This window comes from Bubalus kerabau, chromosome X, assembly GCF_029407905.1.
Source record: "Bubalus kerabau isolate K-KA32 ecotype Philippines breed swamp buffalo chromosome X, PCC_UOA_SB_1v2, whole genome shotgun sequence".
NCBI lineage: Eukaryota > Metazoa > Chordata > Mammalia > Artiodactyla > Bovidae > Bubalus > Bubalus kerabau.
The window spans coordinates 89,525,884-89,546,245 of NC_073647.1; the positions used below are offsets into that span (position 1 = coordinate 89,525,884).

Genomic DNA, 20,362 nt, shown 5'->3' on the forward strand with positions numbered 1-20,362 from the left:
ATTTAACTTCTCTGTAACACTTTCATCATCTATAAAAAACAGGGATAATAATAGTAGCTACCTCAAAAGCTTTGGGGGAGGGTTAATACATGTAAACACTTAGAGTAGTGCCTGCATATAGAAAGTAGTCAAAAAAGTTATTACTGTTTTACTTTAGCAAATCCCACCTATTCAATTGCTTCTAAGAGGAGCAGGCCAGTGTGCCAGTATGGTATCTCCTCCTTTCTCTCTTACTGCCACATACAAACAAATTCATCAATTGTCTTCTAGGTCTTCTGAAGACACCAATAAGAGTTTATCCTTTTCACCCAAAAAGACAGCTTTCTTCAACCTTCACACCCCTAGGCACTCAGTTGCAATGACCTGAAGCCCTAGAGCTTCCTTCTCGCCTGTGTGACTCCTTTGTTATCTGTTTTGCTGCATCCTAGTTAGGGTCACTTGGACAGAACACTAAGGACTAGAGGAGTCTTTGTCAAAGGAAGTATCTTTCTTTTACACCATACTGCCCTTGATTCTGTTTCAAATCACAGTCCAATCTAACTTGAAAATCACAGGTAGGGGAAAAACCGGCTGGAATATTTGCCCTGTAAGCCAAATAAATGACTTAGGGTAGCAAGGAGGGGGTGGCACAGATAATGACCAAAGGCATTCCTCCTTCCTCCAAGATGAGCCATGTTGCTGAAGATACTTGCCTAACAATCCAATCTCACTCCTTGTTATTATATATAACTGAGTGAGATTAGTCTTAGCCCAAAGGAACACAATTCACCCACTTCCCTGAATAATTTTCTCTCTGGGCCCCATTGCCACACTTCTTGACCAAGTTGTATGTGGCAAGCAGAATTCTATGATGGTCCCCCAAGATTCCTGGCTCCTGGTGTACACATCTTCTCCCACTCATTCAATCAAACACTAATTTAGGTGTTTCTGTGAAGAGATTTTGCAGATGCTATGAATGTCCCTTATCAGTTGATGTTATTTTAGGGAGATTATCCTGAGTGGGCCTGACCTAATCAAGTGAGCACTTAGACTATGTCAGAGGCATTCAAATCAGTGTAGATTCTCCTATTTGTCTGGGACAGGCAAGCAGCTATGTGGTAAAGTGCCTGTGGAGGAGGCCACATGGCAAAGACATGGAGGGCAACTTATAGGAACTGAGAGTCATCTCCAACTGATAGCCAGAAGGAAAACAGAGACCTCAATCCTACAACCACAAGGAAAAAATTTCTACTCCAAATTAGTGAGCTTAGAAGTGCACCCCAGGCCTCAAATAAAATTGCAGCCTTGTGGACACCTTGATGTCAGCCTGGTGAGACCCTTAACAGAGGACCCAGCCAATCTGTACTTGGATCCTAACCATGGAAGCTGTGGGATAATAAGTTTGTGTTGTTTTAAGTCACTGAATTTGTGGTAATTTTTTACAAGGCAATAGGAAACTAATACAGTGTGGAAAATTCTTCTTTTCCCTTAGTTCAGTGAAGACAAGTTTGGAATTTGTCAGGAAGAGTTTTTACCAGGAAACCAAGTGCAAACAAAACAAATACCAACACAGGCCCAGCTGATTCTATGTAACATTGAACTCTGATCCCAAAATAACTCAGACGGGTTGGCCTGTCTGACAAAGCAAATGGGACATAACATCCCAGTCTCTTCTTCTTATACCTCAGTGCTGCTTCCGGGAGTGAAAGAGTCAGTGCAAAAACAAGTCACTGAGACATAGAACCTAAGGTTATGGGCCATATTTTTTATTTCCAAAGTCTCCCTAGCCTTCTTGGACAGAAAGGCCTTTTCTGTTTCTGTCCTGAAGATTAGTCTTTGGGGTTATATACCCTTCTGCACCAAACTTGCAGTCACTTCTCCAGACAATCAGAGAGATTTTCAGGATTCTGGCCACTGGAAATCTTACCTTCCATCTTGATCTGGTCTTCCCTCTGGTCTGTGGACAATTGATGAAGTTTATTCACCAGCCAGTTTGTAGATTTATGCTCTTTAGTGAAGTGAAAACAACTGCCAGTTGAAGCTTTGAAGCTGCCTCCTTCCTTGATTATCAGATCAAATGTGCCTCCAGAAGCTGCTTTATTCTCTTGGAATAAGGTGACATTTTTAAACTCCAGTCTATGAAAAAATTCCATGAAAATTCCCTATATCATGCACAGAGATACAATTCCAGTTTGTATAATGCTTTCCAGGATAAATAGCAATGTACAATCACCAACTATTAGAGACAGAAGGGACCTTAGAGATCATATTGTTTTGTGGTATCCAAACATGTCTTATTAAGAGAATGCACTAGAAAGTTTGTTTGGTACAGATTCTGTGTCCCACATCTAGATATCAGCATTCAGAACACCTAGGGTACAGTTCAAGACTCTGTACTTTCAAAAAATGTCTCCATATGATTCTGATACTCAACTAGCTTTGGAAATCAATCCTATTTTATTCCTTCCAGGTTTGTGGCTTTCTTCTCCTATACCACTGTGAATTATAGCACTGTTGAGGGCTGCCAGCTCTACCCTTGGCTCCATTCACTGTCATCTTACTTTTTCAAGCCATGAATGGTAAAAGCAATGGTCAGCAATAATGATTTTAGGAAGAAGAAAGATATTTAATCCTCACAAATCTTCTGTGGTGTGGGAGTATTATTGTCTCCACTTTATAGATGAGAAAACTGAGGATTCAGTAACTTGTTCAGGGTCACATAGCTACTAACTTATGGACCCAGCAATGGAAAACAAGCGTCCTAAGTCTAGACTTCCCTGTGCTACTTCCTTGATGACTTTATTAGCCAAGTGATGGTGACTTCCCAGTGAGGCTGGGGAAGGGCTGGAGTAGAAGGGAATATCAGGCAGGGACTAGGGACCAAGGCAAGAGAACCTACAGAAGTGATCCTCAATGTGGGGCATTTTTTGTCCCCCAGGGGACATTGCACAATGTCTGGAAACATTTTAAATTGTCACAACGGGGGCAGAGTCTGCAACTGGGTCGGGAGTGCTATTGGCATTTAATGAGTAGAGGCCAGGGATGCTCCTAGACATCCTATAATCACAGGACAGGAACTCCTCCCCTGCCAACATACACACACCAAAGAATTATGTGGCCCAAAACATTGAATGCTAAGGTTATAAAACCTTGACCTAGAGTGTAAGAAAATGGTTGAAGATGGGAGATTATGCTTATTTAAGCTAAAAAAATGGGGGATATTGTAGGAATGAGGTAGAAAATAAGGTCAGGGCCCACACACCACAATGTCCAGCCCCTGCCCAGAGGGATCTCACAAAGTTGTGGAGGCCTTTTGCTCAAGAGCCGAAAGTGATACACCAATTCTTCCTTTGTCTGGAGTTTTGAAAGAACTCTTTATAACCACAGTTCCCATCAACTTTTAGAACTGTTCACACTACTGTGAGTGAGAATTCAGTTCAGTTCAGTCACTCAGTCGTGTCCAACTCTTTGCAACCCCATGGAGTGCAGCACCCCAGGCTTCCCTGTTCATCACCAACTCACAGAGCTTGATCAAACTCATGTCCATTGAGTCAGTGATGCCGTTCAACCATCTCATCCTCTGTCATCCCTTTCTCCTCCTACCTTCACTTTTGCAGCATCAAGGTCTTTTCAAATGAGTCAGTTCTTCACATCAGGTGGCCAAAGGATTCAGCTTCAGCATCAGTTCTTCCAATGAATATTCAGGATTGATTTCCTTTAGGATTGACTGGTTGGATCTCTTTGCAGTCCAAGGGACTCTCAATAGTCTTCTCCAACAACACAGTTCAAAACCATCAATTCGTTGGCACTCAGCTTTCTTCATGGTCCAACTCTCACATCCATACATGACTACTGGAAAAATCATAGCCTTGACTAGATGGACCTATGTTGGCAAGTAATGTCTCTGCTTTTTAATATGCAGTCTAGGTTTGTTATACCTTTTCTTCCAAGCAGCAGGTGTATTTAATTTCATGGCTGCAGTCACCATCTGCAGTGATTTTGGAGCCCAAGTAAATATAGTCTTTCACTGTTTCCATTTTTTCCCCATCTATTTGCCATGAAGTGATGGGACCAGATGCCATGATCTTAGTTTTTTGAATGTTGAGTTTTAAGCCAAGTTATCCACTCTCCTCTTTCATTTCATCAAGAGGTTCTTTAGTTCTTCTCTTTCTGCCATAAGGGTAGTGTCATTGCATATCTGAGGTTATTGATATTTCTCCTGGAAATCTTGATTCCAGCTAGTCCTTCATCCAGTTTGGCATATCACATGATGTACTCTGCATAGAAGTTAAATAAGCAGGGTGACAATATACAGCCTTGACGGACTCCTTTCCCAATTTAGAACCAGTCTGTTGTTCATGTCCAGTTCTAATTGTTGCTTTTTGACCTGTATACAGATTTCTCAGGAGGCAGTTAAGGTGGTCTTGTATTCCCACCTCTTTAAGAATTTTCCACAGTTTGTTGTGATCCACACAGTCAAAGGCTTAGGTGTAGTCAATGAAGTAGATGTTTTTCTGGAACTCTCTTGCTTTTTTGATGATCCAGTGGGTGTTCGCAATTTGATCCCTGGTTCCTCTGTCTTTTCTAAAACCAGCTTGAACATCTGGACGTTCTCAGTTCACGTACCATTGAAGCCTAGCTTGGAGAATTTTGAACATTACTTTGCTAGTGTGTGAGATGAGTGCAATTGTGCGGTAGTTTGAGCATTCTTTGGTACTGCCTTTCTTTGAGATTGGAATGAAAACTGATCTTTCCCAGTCCTGTGGCCACTGCTGAGTTTTCCGAGTTTGCTGGCATATTGACTGCAGCACTTTCACAACACCATCCTTTAAGATTTGAAATAGCTCAGCTGGAATTCCATCACCTCCACTAGCTTTGTTCATAGTGATGCTTCCTAAGGCCCACTTGACTTTGCACTCCAGGATTTCTGGTTCTAGGTGAGCGACCACACCATCTTGGTCATCTGGGTCATTAAGATTTTTTTTTTTGTGTGTGTAGTTCTTCTGTGTATTCTTGCCACCTCTTAATATCTTCTGCTTCTGTTAAGTCCTTACTGTTTCTGTCCTTTATAGAGCTCATATTTGCTTGAAATATTCCCTTGGTATCTCGAATTTTCTTGAAGAGATCTCTAGTCTTTCCCATTAAATTGTTTTTCTCTATTTCTTTGCGTTGATCACTTAGGAAAGCTTTCTTATCTCTCCTTGATATTCTTTGGAACTCTGTGTTCAGATGGATATATCTTTCCTTTTCTCCTTTGCCTTTTGCTTCTCTTTTTTCTCAGCTATTAGTGAGGCCTCCTTAGACAATCGTTTTGCCTTTTTGCATTTCTACTTCTTAGGGATGGTTTTGATCACCACCTCCTGTACAATGTTATGAACCTCTGTCCATAGTTCTTCAGGCACTCTATCTATCAGATTTAATCCCCAATTGCTATTTGTCACTTCCCCTGTATAATCATAAGAGATTTGATTTAGGTCATGCCTGAATGGTCTAGTGGTTTTCCCTATTTTCTTTAAGTCTGAATTTTGCAATATGGAGTTCACGATCTGAGCAACAGTAAGCTCCTGGTCTTGTTTTTGTTGACTGTATAGAGCTTCTCCATCTTTGGCTGCAAAGAATATAATCTATCTGATTTCTGTATTGACCATCTGGTGATGTCCATGTGTAGAGTCACCCCTTGTGTTGTTTGAAGAGGGTATTTGCTATGACCTGTGTGTTCTCTTGGCAAAGTTCTGTTAGCCTTCCCATGCTTCGTTTTATACTCCATGGCCAAACTTGCCTGTTACTCCAGGTATCGCTTGACTTTCTACTTTTGCATTTCAGTCCCCTATGATGAAAAGGATATTTTCTTTGGTGTTAGTTTTATAAGGTCTTGTAGGTCTTCATAGAACCATTCAGCTTCAGCTTCTTTGGCATTAGTGGTTGGAGCATAGACCTGAATTATTGTAATATTGAATGGTTTACCTTGGAAACAAACAGAGATCATTGTTGTTTTCAAGATTGTACCCAAGTACTGCATTTCAGACTCTTTTGTTGACTATGATGGCTACTACATTTCTTCTAAGCGATTCTTGCCCACAGTAGTAGATATAATGGTCATCTGAATTAAATTTGCCATTCTGGTTCATTTCAGTTCACTGATTCCTAAAATGTCGATGTTTACTGTTGCCATCTCCTGTTTGACCACTTCCAATTTACCTTGATTCATGGACCTAACATTCCAGGTTCCTATGCAATATTGTTCTTTACATCATCAGACTTTACTTCCATCACCAGTAACAACCACAACTGAGCATTATTCTCACTTTGGCTCAACCTCTTAATTCTTTCTGGAGCTATTTCTCCACTCTTCTCTAGTAGCATATTGGGCACCTACTGACCTGGGGACTTCATCTTTCAGTGTCATATCTTTTTGCCTTTTCATACTGTTTATGGGGTTCTCAAGGCAAGAATACTGAAGTGGTTTACCATTCCCTTCCCTGGTGGACCGTGTTTTTTCAGAACTCTCCACCATGACCTGTCTGTCTTGGGTGGCCCTACACAGCATGGCTCATAGTTTCATTGAGTTAGACAAGGCTCTGATCCAAGTGATCAGCTTGGTTAGTTTTCTGTAATTGTGGTTGCCATTCTGTCTGCTCTTTAATGGATAAAGATAAGAGGCTTGTGAAAGCTTCCTGATATTGAGTGAGAGTAACTTATGAGTGAGAGTGACTTATGAGTTATGAGTGAGAGTAACCTTACCCTAACAAAGGAGAGAAGATTCAGCAGAAAGGGACATGGAGAAATAAAGTAGAGAAACAAAAACAGAGACATGGGTAGCACGCAGAGAGAACAAGCCTCAGAATATGCACAGGAAATAGCCAAAAGGGATTCTACTTGGATGCTCAGAAAATAGTAATGTAACTGGGAAAAATTAATCTAAAAAAGTCAAATGTTTCTGAAATAGGAGGAAGCTGAAGAACACCAGGGTTGAGAGTTATCTGGGCTTGCTAACCAATGAGCCAGGGGTTGACCTTAACCTGTGGTGAGTTGCAGAGGTCATTCTGGTGATGCCTGGACTGTTCATAGGTCCAACTGGGGCACACAGAAATCCAGCTCTTTATCCAGGGTTCTAGTCACTAGGAAAAATACCCTGACTTTTGGCAGACTGGTAGTGGGAGACCTAGAGAAGATCTTGAGATATGATCCTGGAGAACCAGCCAGGATGATTGGAGAAGATAGGTGAAAGAAACTAAATCTGGACTGGGGCAACCATGAGGATGGAAATGATAGCAACCTGCATGTATTTGGACTGTATAAACACAGGAGCCTGGTAGGAGGCTGTGTATGGGGTCGCACAGAGTCAGACATGACTGAAGTGACTTAGCAGCAGCAGCAGCAGCAAACTCAACTAAATGGAATGGACAGCAGTGGGGGGTAAGAGGATCATGAGAAAGAAGATACTGAATCTCAGAGGTGAAAGGGCCAAAAAGGAATTTCAGGACACTAAAGACCATCTCTACCTGCATTCCAAATGTGTTTGGGCTGATCTGGGTGCCAAAAACAACTTTTACTTGGTCAATGGAGAAGGTAAATCCCAGGTCATGATCATATATCTATCAGCCCCTACCACCCAAACTTTCTTTACCCAGAGTTATCTCCAGAATATAGCAAACACTCAGGGCAATATAGTTCTCTAGGGAAAGAGAAGTCCCTTCCAGGTAAGGTGAGCAGAGAAGGCTTCACAAAAGCTAATATCTTGACTTCATTTTTGAACAGATTTTTACTAAAGGTCAAAACATACAGAAGATTATGCCAGGAAATGTTGAGAATACAGAGGAAATGCTGGACATTGTCCCTGTCTTCCAATAGTGTATAAAATCCTTTAGGAAGATTTGTCAACAGAGCCATACAATGTTAGTTGCATCACTGTTTATCACTGATAAAGGCAGTCAGTACATGAATAGAATTCTTATGATGCCTGGAAAGTCTGACAGTTGAATTCAGAGAGGGCACTGAGACCTAATGTCAAGTGAGACTTCTCAGAGGAACAAGGCCTTGAATGATAGGTGAGATTTAATGAGGCTGAAAGAAAAAAAAGAAGGTTAGTCCAGAGGAGCAAAACAAGTGAGACATAGTTTGGGTGTAAAACAAGATCTCATTAAGGAATGAGGGTGGGAGTACCTTTCCTGATGACCCTCAAATCATTTTCCAGAGGTGACCATAGAATGGGTTACTTACCATTTCTTCTTAATTAACTTATTTTTTATTTGAAGGATAATTGTTTCATAGAATTTTGTTTTCTGTCAAATCCCAACATGAATCAGCCATAGGTGTACATAAGGTCTGCCTACACATAAGGTCAGCTTTCAAACACTCCTTACTAAGTTGGATAAAGCCTTCCTTAACTTGTCCTTGTGCTTATTTTGACTTCCTTTCCACAATGGCCCAATTAGCTGCCTCCCCAAGATGGCTTTCTGATAGGTGGATTATGTTCTATCATCCATTGTCTGGCGTTACTAAATGAATATATATCTGTCTAGCTGTGTTATGTCAGGACACCTAGAAAGGCCTGAGTGATTCAGTTTCAATACACATGATGTGGAGATGCATTCCGGCCTTATGCATGGGGAATGTTAACAGACCTAAACTTCCAAAAGAGTTGTGACTGAATCTGAGAGCCAATTTAAGGCTTCCCGTGGAAAACAGAGACATTACTTTGCCAACAAAGGTCCGTCTAGTCAAGGCTATGGTTTTTCCTGTGGTCATGTATGGATGTGAGAGTTGAACTGTGAAGAAGGCTGAGCGCCAAAGAATTGATGCTTTTGAACTGCGGTGTTGGAGAAGACTCTTGAGAGTCCCTTGGACTGCAAGGAGATCCAACCAGTCCATTCTGAAGGAGATCAGCCCTGGGATTTCTTTGGAAGGAATGATGCTAAAGCTGAAACTCCAGTACTTTGGCCACCTCATGCGAAGAATTGACTCATTGGAAAAGACTCTGATGCTGGGAGGGATTGGGGGCAAGAGGAGAAGGGGACGACAGAGGATGAGATGGTTGGATGGCATCACTGACTGGATGGACGTGAGTCTGAGTGAACTCCGGGAGTTGGTGATGGACAGGGAGGCCTGGCATGCTGCGATTCATGGAGTCGCAGAGTTGGACACGACTGAACGACTGAACTGAACTGAACTGATGGAAAGGGGGAAGAAAACCCCATGCCCCTTCTAAATCTGTCTACTATTTGTAGCCACCAGATTACAGGAACTGCTTTTGACTGTTTTCACTATCAGCACAATGAAAGGATGTTAAACTACTTAGAGGAAGGTGGCGTTTTGCTTTGACACCTGAAATGTCTCAATGGAAAATCCTTCAATTATGCATTGAGTATAGTCAACATTAGTACTCTTGCCTGGAAAACCCATGGATGGAGGAGCCTGGTGGGCTGCAGTCCATGGGGTCGCTAAGAGTCAGACACGACTGAGCGACTTCACTTTCACTTTTCACTTTGATGCATTGGAGAAGGAAATGGCAACCCACTCCAGTGTTCTTGCCTGGAGAATCCCAGGGACAGGGGAGCCTGGCGGGCTGCTGTCTATGGGGTCACACAGAGTCGGACACAACTGAAGCGACTTAGCAGCATAGTCAACATGATAGGACAAAAGTTACTATAATAGAAAATGGGAACAAATCAATGGTCCCTCCTACCACAGTCTGCAACCTCTCTCTGTAATGATCTGCTTGGCTCCCTGCCCAGGTATTCCTCTGTGCCACATAACTACAGGCACTTTACTCATTCATTCATTCATTTAATTTTCCATTCAACAATTTTTACCAATCGCCAGCTATGTACTAGGCACTGGGGTAACAGGTACTGGGGGTCTAATCAAATGAAAAAAAATCCTAGTCCCTGTTCCCCTGAAGCTTGCAGTCTGCTGGAGGAGACAGACATTTAAAAGTTATACTTATACTGTGTGATCAGTGCTGTAAGGAAACGACCAAAGTACGGTTGATTCTCATTATTCACAGTAGTTACACTCTATAAAGTTGCTGCTAACATGAAATTAGTGAATTCTGAATCACTGCTCCCAGCGAAATGCAGACTTAAGTTCCTGTGATCAGTTGATCAGTATATAGCTTTGTTTTATGTGTGCCTCTGTTTAAAGATAATTTATTTAATATAAATTGTTGGTTCATTAATATTGAACTCATGACCAGCATCGTTGTAACTCAAGCCTGAATTAAGCTTATCAAACACACATAATTTTTCTGTAAGATATCACAGTCTTGTGCTTAGGAACACTAGACAGAACTTCAGCACTATGCATGAAGGCCATTTTAAATAGCAAGATCACACACACACACACACACACAAAACAACAACAACAAAAAACAAAAAACACCATGTAAGGGGGAGAAAATATGGCAGTAAATATTGGGTTGGCTGAAAAGTTCATTTGGGTCTTTTCATAAGATGATTGCAAAATGACTCTTGTTCACATTATGAGAGCTAAAACAAGAAGACAGAGTATTGTCCTGTTCAACCTCAACTGGGAACATACACCTTGGACAACTCAAAATTTTCACTGCTCTGTGCCTGTTCATGAATGATTTCCAAAGTGCCATGAATATTTAAAAATTTTAAATTCCATGCATCTCACCCACCTATGGCTGATTCATGTTTAGGTTTGACAGAAAACAGCAAAATTCTGTAAAGCAATTATCCTTTAATAAAAAATTTTAGATTCAATTTACTTATATTTAAAAAAATTCACCCATTTCTCCTACCCTCACCCCACCTCTTGCAATCACCATCTGTTTTCTGCATCTATGAGATTTTTTTTAAGATTCCACATGTAAGAGAGATCATATGTTATGTGTCTTTCCTTGTTTGACTTATCTCAGTTAGCATAATGCCCTCAAAGTCAATCCATATTGTAGAAAATGGCAAGATTTCATTCTTTCTTATGGTTGAATAATATTCTGTTTTATATATAGACACACACTTTCTTTATCCATTCATCCACTGATAGACACTTAGGTTGTTTCCATATCTTGGCTATTGTAAATACTGCTGCTATGAACATGGGGGTGCTAATATCTTTTGTTATTATTTTTTAAAAATCAATTGCTTTTATTATGTGACTGTGAAATATCAACTCTACTGCCTCAAATAAAGAACCAATAATTACTTTTATAACACTAAAGTCGTTTGTAAACACAATATCTTTCTTGCATTTATGACTAATCCATTATAAACAAATGCCAATCTTAAAAACACAACTCCAGAATAAGTGCAGTTACACTGAGTGCAGATAAGAAAGTAAGGAGCTCATTGGCTATGCTACACCAAATGGATGAAAAGTAAAATTGATTTTATACTGGGGGTCTATATAAATAAATTAAAAAATCCTTTTTTCCCCTGTATGTATGCTTAGATTACTTGTACAAATAACTGAATATTCCATTTCATTCACTTCAACGGGATGAACTCTTTAGAAAAAGAATGAAAAATGATTTGATAATCAGCTCCCAAGTTTTATGCTTTTTTTTTTCTGTTTCCATCAATTTCCTGACATAGTTGGCATAAGCAGGAAAATCTCAGTAAATCAAGCAATTGAAGACTCAAGTAAAGCCTCAAAGTTCTTGAAGAACTCTGGCATGTCACGTATATCCCATGTTGCTTTTGGTTTCCCACCTCTTCTTTGCTTCAAATCTCCAGGCAAGTTTTTTTTTTTTTTTTTTTTTCACAAAAGCTGTGATTTTCAGCATCCTTTTTGGCTTTTACAAAGTTGTGGCAGGCAATTGCTTTGGCAATTTTTACACCAAGCTCTAGAGTAGCTAGCTGGTTGTTGAGTTTCTCAGCCTTCTCAGTGTTCCACGCTTCCACAACCTGGTCTATGCTCTTTTCAAGGCCCAAATTTTCAACTTTATTTCAACAGTGGTGGTCAAACCTCTCATTGACTCCAAAATATTAAGTCCCTTCCACTGGATTTCACTTGAAGACTGTTCATTACTAGACTCTTCTTCATTCTTTAATTTGCTTTTTCTGGAGTGTTTTCTTTTTTTCTTTCCTGATCTTTAAGTTGAGGTTTTTCTGTTCAGAATGCATTTTATGCAATTCTTGAAATTTATTCCACTATTTAAGGGAATTCCAGAGGGACAGTTTTCATGTGCATTTACATTTTCCTCTGCTTCAGTGTTTGGTCCATCTGTAGGAATATCTGAAATCTCTGTCTTTGTAAAGATCTCATCTTCTTTACCCTCTTATAAGTTAAGTTCAGAGCTGTCTTATATGATCTCATCATCAGAATTCAACTCAACATCAATCTCACTTAGGTCAGGAGGCAGCAGCCCACTCTATATCTTAAGACCTTGCAGTTATCTTTTAAATTAGTGTTTTCAAAAAAATATCCAAACTGAAATTGCTGGATCATATAGTAGCTCTATTTTTAATATTTTGAAGAAACTCCATACTGTTGTGTTTTTTTTTTGTAGTGGTTGCACCAATTTACATTTCCACCAGCAAGTGCACAAGGGTTTCCTTTTATCCAGATCCTTGCTAACATTGCTATTTCTTCTTTTTGATAATAGTCATTCCAAAAGGTGTGAAGTGATATCTCATTGTGACTTTGATTAACATTTCCTTGATCATTAATGATGTAGAACATCTTTTCATGAACTTGTTGGCCATCTGTTTGCTTTTTTGGAAAAATGCCTACTTAGAACTTCTGTCTATTTCTTAATCAGTTTTTAAAAAGTTGTATGAGTTGTATGAGTTTTAAAATGTGTTTTGGATATTAGCCCCCTTGTCAGATATATGATTTGCAATTATTTTCTACCATTCAGTAGGTTGCCTTTTCATTTTGTTGATGGTCTCCCTTGCTATTCAGAAACCTTTTAGTCTGTAAGCCACGTGGTACAGCCAAAAAAAAAAAATATCACTCAGAATGCTATCATCTTGCTGAAGTGTTGTAATCTTTTCGCTGGTGGAAGAGCTTGCCTCCATGTTGATGGTTAATGATTGATCAGGGTGGTGGTTGGGGCTGATGGCTGATGGTTGGGGTGCCTGTGGCAATTTCTTTTTTTTTTTTTTTTTTTTTTTTGGTATAATTATATTTTATTTTATTTTATTTTTTTTTTTTTTTCCTTGACTTCTCTCTTTTATTTTTACGTCACATCCACTCCATTAGTAAATCCTTTTCTTGTCAGCTCTTCCTTTAAGGTGGTTATAGTCCGAGTACATTCGTCATAGTCCTCACCCCCTCATCTTCTACTGGGGCACTTATTATAGACTCCCAAATGGTCTCCCTGCTTCCATTCTTCCTTGTTTATTTATTTATTTTTTTTTTTAATTTTATTTTATTTTTAAACTTTACATAACTGTATTAGATTTGCCAAATATCAAAATGAATCCGCCACAGGTATACATGTGTTCCCCATCCTGAACCCTCCTCCCTCCTCCCTCCCCATTCCATCCCTCTGGGTCGTCCCAGTGCACCAGCCCCAAGCATCCAGTATCGTGCATCGAACCTGGACTGGCAACTCATTTCATACATGATATTTACATGTTTCAATGCCATTCTCCCAAATCTTCCCACCCTCTCCCTCTCCCACAGAGTCCATAAGACTGTTCTATACATCAGTGTCTCTTTTGCTGTCTCGTACACAGGGTTATTGTTACTATCTTTCTAAATTCCATATATATGCGTTAGTATACTGTATTGGTGTTTTTCTTTCTGGCTTACTTCACTCTGTATAATAGGCTCCAGTTTCATCCACCTCATTAGAACTGATTCAAATGTATTCTTTTTAATGGCTGAATAATACTCCATTGTGTATATGTACCACAGCTTTCTTATCCATTCATCTGCTGATGGACATCTAGGTTGCTTCCATGTCCTGGCTATTATAAACAGTGCTGCGATGAACATTGGGGTACTCGTGTCTCTTTCCCTTCTGGTTTTCTCAGTGTGTATGCCCAGCAGTGGGATTGCTGGATCATAAGGCATGTCTATTTCCAGTTTTTTAAGGAATCTCCACACTGTTCTCCATAGTGGCTGCACTAGTTTGCATTCCCACCAACAGTGTAAGAGGGTTCCCTTTTCTCCACACCCTCTCCAGCATTTATTACTTGTAGACTTTAGGATCGCAGCCATTCTGACTGGTGTGAAATGGTACCTCATAGTGGTTTTGATTTGCATTTCTCTGATAATGAGTGATGTTGAGCATCTTTTCATGTGTTTGTTAGCCATCTTTATGTCTTCTTTGGAGAAATGTCTATTTAGTTCTTTGGCCCATTTTTTGATTGGGTCATTTATTTTTCTGGAGTTGAGCTGTAGGAGTTGCTTGTATATTCTCGAGATTAGTTGTTTGTCAGTTGCTTCATTTGCTATTATCTTCTCCCATTCTGAAGGCTGTCTTTTCACCTTGCTAATAGTTTCCTTTGATGTGCAGAAGCTTTTAAGGTTAATTAGGTCCCATTTGTTTATTTTTGCTTTTATTTCCAATATTCTGGGAGGTGGGTCATAGAGGATCCTGCTGTGATGTATGTCAGAGAGTGTTTTGCCTATGTTCTCCTCTAGGAGTTTTATAGTTTCTGGTCTTACGTTTAGATCTTTAATCCATTTTGAGTTTATTTTTGTGTATGGTGTTAGAAAGTGTTCTAGTTTCATTCTTTTACAAGTGGTTGACCAGAGTTCCCAGCACCACTTGTTAAAGAGATTGTCTTTAATCCATTGTATATTCTTGCCTCCTTTGTCGAAGATAAGGTGTCCATATGTGCGTGGATTTATCTCTGGGCTTTCTATTTTGTTCCATTGATCTATATTTCTGTCTTTGTGCCAGTACCATACTGTCTTGATAACTGTGGCTTTGTAGTAGAGCCTGAAGTCAGGTAGGTTGATTCCTCCAGTTCCATTCTTCTTTCTCAAGATCGCTTTGGCTATTCGAGGTTTTTTGTTTTTCCATACAAATTGTGAAATTATTTGTTCTAGCTCTGTGAAGAATGCTGTTGGTAGCTTGATAGGGATTGCATTGAATCTATAGATTGCTTTGGGTAGTATACTCATTTTCACTACATTGATTCTTCCAATCCATGAACATGGTATATTTCTCCATCTGTTAGTGTCCTCTTTGATTTCTTTCACCAGTGTTTTATAGTTTTCTATATATAGGTCTTTAGATTCTTTAGGTAGATATATTCCTAAGTATTTTATTCTTTCCGTTGCAATGGTGAATGGAATTGTTTCCTTAATTTCTCTTTCTGTTTTCTCATTATTAGTGTATAGGAATGCAAGGGATTTCTGTGTGTTGATTTTATATCCTGCAACTTTACTATAGTCATTGATTAGTTCTAGTAATTTTCTGGTGGAGTCTTTAGGGTTTTCTATGTAGAGGATCATGTCATCTGCAAACAGTGAGAGCTTTACTTCTTCTTTTCCAATTTGGATTCCTTTTATTTCTTTTTCTGCTCTGATTGCTGTGGCCAAAACTTCCAAAACTATGTTGAATAGTAATGGTGAAAGTGGGCACCCTTGTCTTGTTCCTGACTTTAGAGGAAATGCTTTCAATTTTTCACCATTGAGGATAATGTTTGCTGTGGGTTTGTCATATATAGCTTTGATTATGTTGAGGTAGGTTCCTTCTATTCCTGCTTTCTGGAGAGTTTTGATCATAAATGGATGTTGAATTTTGTCAAAGGCTTTCTCTGCATCTATTGAGATAATCATATGGTTTTTATTTTTCAATTTGTTAATGTGGTGTATTACATTGATTGATTTGCGGATATTGAAGAATCCTTGCATCCCTGGGATAAAGCCCACTTGGTCATGGTGTATGATCTTTTTAATGTGTTGTTGGATTCTGATTGCTAGAATTTTGTTAAGGATTTTTGCATCTATGTTCATCAGTGATATTGGCCTGTAGTTTTCTTTTTTTGTGGGATCTTTGTCAGGTTTTGGTATTAGGGTGATGGTGGCCTCATAGAATGAGTTTGGAAGTTTACCATCCTCTGCAATTTTCTGGAAGAGTTTGAGCAGGATAGGTGTTAGCTCTTCTCTAAATTTTTGGTAGAATTCAGCTGTGAAGCCGTCTGGACCTGGGCTTTTGTTTGCTGGAAGATTTTTGATTACAGTTTCAATTTCCGTGCTTGTGATGGGTCTGTTAAGATTTTCTATTTCTTCCTGATCGAGTTTTGGAAAGTTGTACTTTTCTAAGAATTTGTCCATTTCTTCCACGTTGTCCATTTTATTGGCATATAATTGTTGATAGTAGTCTCTTATGATCCTTTGTATTTCTGTGTTGTCTGTTGTGATCTCTCCATTTTCATTTCTAATTTTATTGATTTGATTTTTCTCCCTTTGTTTCTTGATGAGTCTGGCTAATGGTTTGTCAATTTTATTTATCCTTTCAAAGAACCAGCTTTTGGTTTTGTTGATTTTTGCTATGGTCTCTTTTGTTTCTTTTGCATTTATTTCTGCTCTAATTTTTAAGATTTCTTTCCTTCTACTAACCCTGGGGTTCTTCATTTCTTCCTTTTCTAGTTGCTTTAGGTGTAGAGTTAGGTTATTTATTTGACTTTTTTCTTGTTTCTTGAGGTGTGCCTGTATTGCTATGAACTTTCCCCTTAGGACTGCTTTTACCGTGTCCCACAGGTTTTGGGTTGTTGTGTTTTCATTTTCATTCGTTTCTATGCAAATTTTGATTTCTTTTTTGATTTCTTCTGTGATTTGTTGGTTATTCAGCAGCGTGTTGTTCAGCCTCCATATGTTGGATTTTTTAATAGTTTTTCTCCTGTAATTGAGATCTAATCTTACTGCATTGTGGTCAGAAAAGATGCTTGGAATGATTTCTATTTTTTTGAATTTACCAAGGCTAGCTTTATGGCCCAGGATGTGATCTATCCTGGAGAAGGTTCCATGTGCACTTGAGAAGAAGGTGAAATTCATTGTTTTGGGATGAAATGTCCTATAGATATCAATTAGGTCTAACTGGTCTATTGTATCGTTTAAAGTTTGTGTTTCCTTGTTAATTTTCTGTTTAGTTGATCTATCCATAGGTGTGAGTGGGGTATTAAAGTCTCCCACTATTATTGTGTTATTGTTAATTTCTTCTTTTATACTTGTTAGCATTTGTCTTACATACTGCGGTGCTCCTGTGTTGGGTGCATATATATTTATAATTGTTATATCTTCTTCTTGGATTGATCCTTTGATCATTATGTAGTGACCATCTTTGTCTCTTTTCACAGTCTTTGTTTTAAAGTCTATTTTATCTGATATGAGTATTGCTACTCCTGCTTTCTTTTGGTCCCTATTCGCATGGAAAATCTTTTTCCAGCCCTTCACTTTCAGTCTGTATGTGTCCCCTGTTTTGAGGTGGGTCTCTTGTAGACAACATATGCAGGGGTCTTGTTTTTGTATCCATTCAGCCAGTCTTTGTCTTTTGGTTGGGGCATTCAACCCATTTACGTTTAAGGTAATTACTGATAAGTATGACCCCGTTGCCATTTACTTTATTGTTTTGGGTTCGAATTTATACACAATTTTTGTGTTTCCTGTCTAGAGAATATCCTTTAGTATTTGTTGGAGAGCTGGTTTGGTGGTGCAGAATTCTCTCAGCTTTTGCTTGTCTGAAAAGCTTTTGATTTCTCCTTCAAACTTGAATGAGATCCTTGCTGGGTACAATAATCTGGGCTGTAGATTATTTTCTTTCATCATTTTAAGTATGTCTTGCCATTCCCTCCTGGCTTGAAGAGTTTCTATTGAAAGATCAGCTGTTATCCTTATGGGAATTCCCTTGTGTGTTATTTGTTGTTTTTCCCTTGCTGCTTTTAATATTTGTTCTTTGTGTTTGATCTTTGTTAATTTGATTACTATGTGTCTTGGGGTGTTTCGCCTTGGGTTTATCCTATTTGGGACTCTCTGGGTTTCTTGGACTTGGGTGATTATTTCCTTCCCCATTTTAGGGAAGTTTTCAACTATTATCTCCTCAAGTATTTTCTCATGGTCTTTCTTTTTGTCTTCTTCTTCTGGGACCCCTATGATTCGAATGTTGTAGCGTTTAATATTGTCCTGGAGGTCTCTGAGATTGTCCTCATTTCTTTTAATTCGTTTTTCTTTTATCCTCTCTGATTCATTTATTTCTACCATTCTATCTTCTAATTCACTAATCCTATCTTCTGCCTCTGTTATTCTACTATTTGTTGCCTCCAGAGTGTTTTTAATTTCACTTATTGCATTATTCATTATATATTGACTCTTTTTTATTTCTTCTAAGTCCTTGTTAAACCTTTCTTGCATCTTCTCAATCCTTGCCTCCAGGCTATTTATCTGTGATTCCATTTTAATTTCAAGATTTTGGATCAATTTCACTATCATTATTCGGAATTCTTTATCAGGTAGATTCCCTATCTCTTCCTCTTTGGTTTGGTTTGGTGGGCATTTATCCTGTTCCTTTATCTGCTGGCTATTCCTCTGTCTCTTCATCTTGTTTAAATTGCTGAGTTTGGGGTGTCCTTTCTGTATTCTGGCAGTTTGTGGAGTTCTCTTTATTGTGGCGTTTCCTCGCTGTGTGTGGGTTTGTACAGGTGGCTTGTCAAGGTTTCCTGGTTAGGGAAGCTTGTGTCGATGTTCTGGTGGATGGAGCTGTATTTCTTCTCTCTGGAGTGTAATGAAATGTCCAGTAATGAGTTATGAGATGTCTATGGTTTTGGGGTGACTTTGGGCAGCCTGTATCTTGAAGCTCAGGGCTGTGTTCCTTTGTTGCTGGAGAATTTGTTATGTCTTTCCCTGGAACTTGTTGGCCCTTGTGTGGTGCTTGGTTTCAGTGTCGGTATGGAGGCGTTTGATGAGCTCCTGTCAATTAATGTTCCTTGGAGTCAGGAGTTCCCTGGAGTCAGGGATTGGACTTAAGCCTCCTACTTCCAGTTATCGGTCTTAATTTTACAGTAGTTTCAAAACTTCTCCTTCTATACAGCACCACTGATAAAACATCTACGTTAAAGATGAAAAGTTTCTCTACTGTGAGGGTCACTCAGAGAGGTTCACAGCGTTACATGGAGAAGAGAAGAGGGAGGAGGGAGTTAGAGGTGACCCAAATGAGATGAGGTGGAATCAATAGTGGAGAGAGTGGGCTAGCCAGTAGTCACTTCCTTATGTACACTCCACAACTGGACCACTCAGAGATGTTCACGGAGTTATACAGAGAAGAGAAGAAGGAGGAAGGAGACAGAGGTGGCCAGAAGGATAAAAGGGGGAAATGAAAAGGAGGGAGACAGATCCAGCCAGTAATCAGTTCCCTAAGTGTTCTCCACCGTCTGGAACACACAGAAATTCACAGAGTTGGGTAGAGTAGAGAGGGGTTAGGGAGGAGATACAGGTGACCTGGTGGAGAAAATGGAGAGTCCAAAGGGAGAGAGAGCAGTCAAGCCAGTAATCTCGTACACTAGTGAAAAATGGGTCCTGAAGATTGGGTTCTTAAAGGTACAAAATTGGTAACAAATACATAAAAACAAAAATTAGAAATTAGAGTAGAGTTTGGAATTTCAAAAATGCGATGTTAATGAAAAGGAGAAGGAAAAGAAAGAGAGAAAAAACGAACAAAGAAAAACAAACAAGGTCGTGAAAGTAATAAAGAAACTACAGGTACAAAATTGATAACTAATACCAAACAGCAAAAATTAAAAATCCAGAGTAGAGTTTGGAATTTCAAAAATACAACGTTAAAAAAAAAAAAAAAAAAGAAGAAGAAGAAAAATAAAGAGAGAAAACAAACAAACCAACAAAAACAATGTCGCAAAAATTATAAAGAAAATACAGGTACAAAATTGATATCAAATACCAAAAAGCATAAATTAAAAATCTTGAGTAGAGTTTGGAATTGCAGATATACGATGTTATATAAAAGAAGAAGAGAAAGAAACAGAGGAAAAAAAAAAAAAAAGTCACAGCAATTATGAAAAAAACTATAGTTACAAAATTGATAACATATATCAAAAGGCTAAAATTAAAAATCTAGAGTAGAGTTTGGAATTTCAAAAATGCAATGTTAAAGAAAAGAAGAAAAAGAAAAAAGAAAGAAAAAAAAAAAAAAAAAAAAACCACGGTCAAAAAATTATAAAATATATATATGAAGTTTGCTGAAGAAGAAAAAAAAAAAAAAAATAGGGTCTTTTTTTTTTTTGCAAAGTAATAGTTATAAAAGTGAAAATTAAAGGACAATAGAGGACTTAAAAAAATTTTTTTTTAATTAAAAAAAAAAAAAGAAAGAAAGAAAGATTGATCGTAAAAATAGTAAAAATATATCTAGGTCTTTCTCTGGTTTTATTGTGAGTATTGTGGGTTCAGTTCATTTTTGGCAGTTCCTTAGTCCGACTTATATTTCTCAAGATCTATAGGCCCCTTC

The 20,362-nt window shown here is 38.7% G+C and overlaps 1 pseudogene; it reads right to left on the reverse strand.

Annotated features, from left to right (window-relative positions):
- Positions 1–11,620: 11,620 nt before the first annotated feature.
- LOC129640094 (protein FAM204A-like) lies at positions 11,621–13,209 on the reverse strand (annotated as a pseudogene).
- Positions 13,210–20,362: the final 7,153 nt, after the last annotated feature.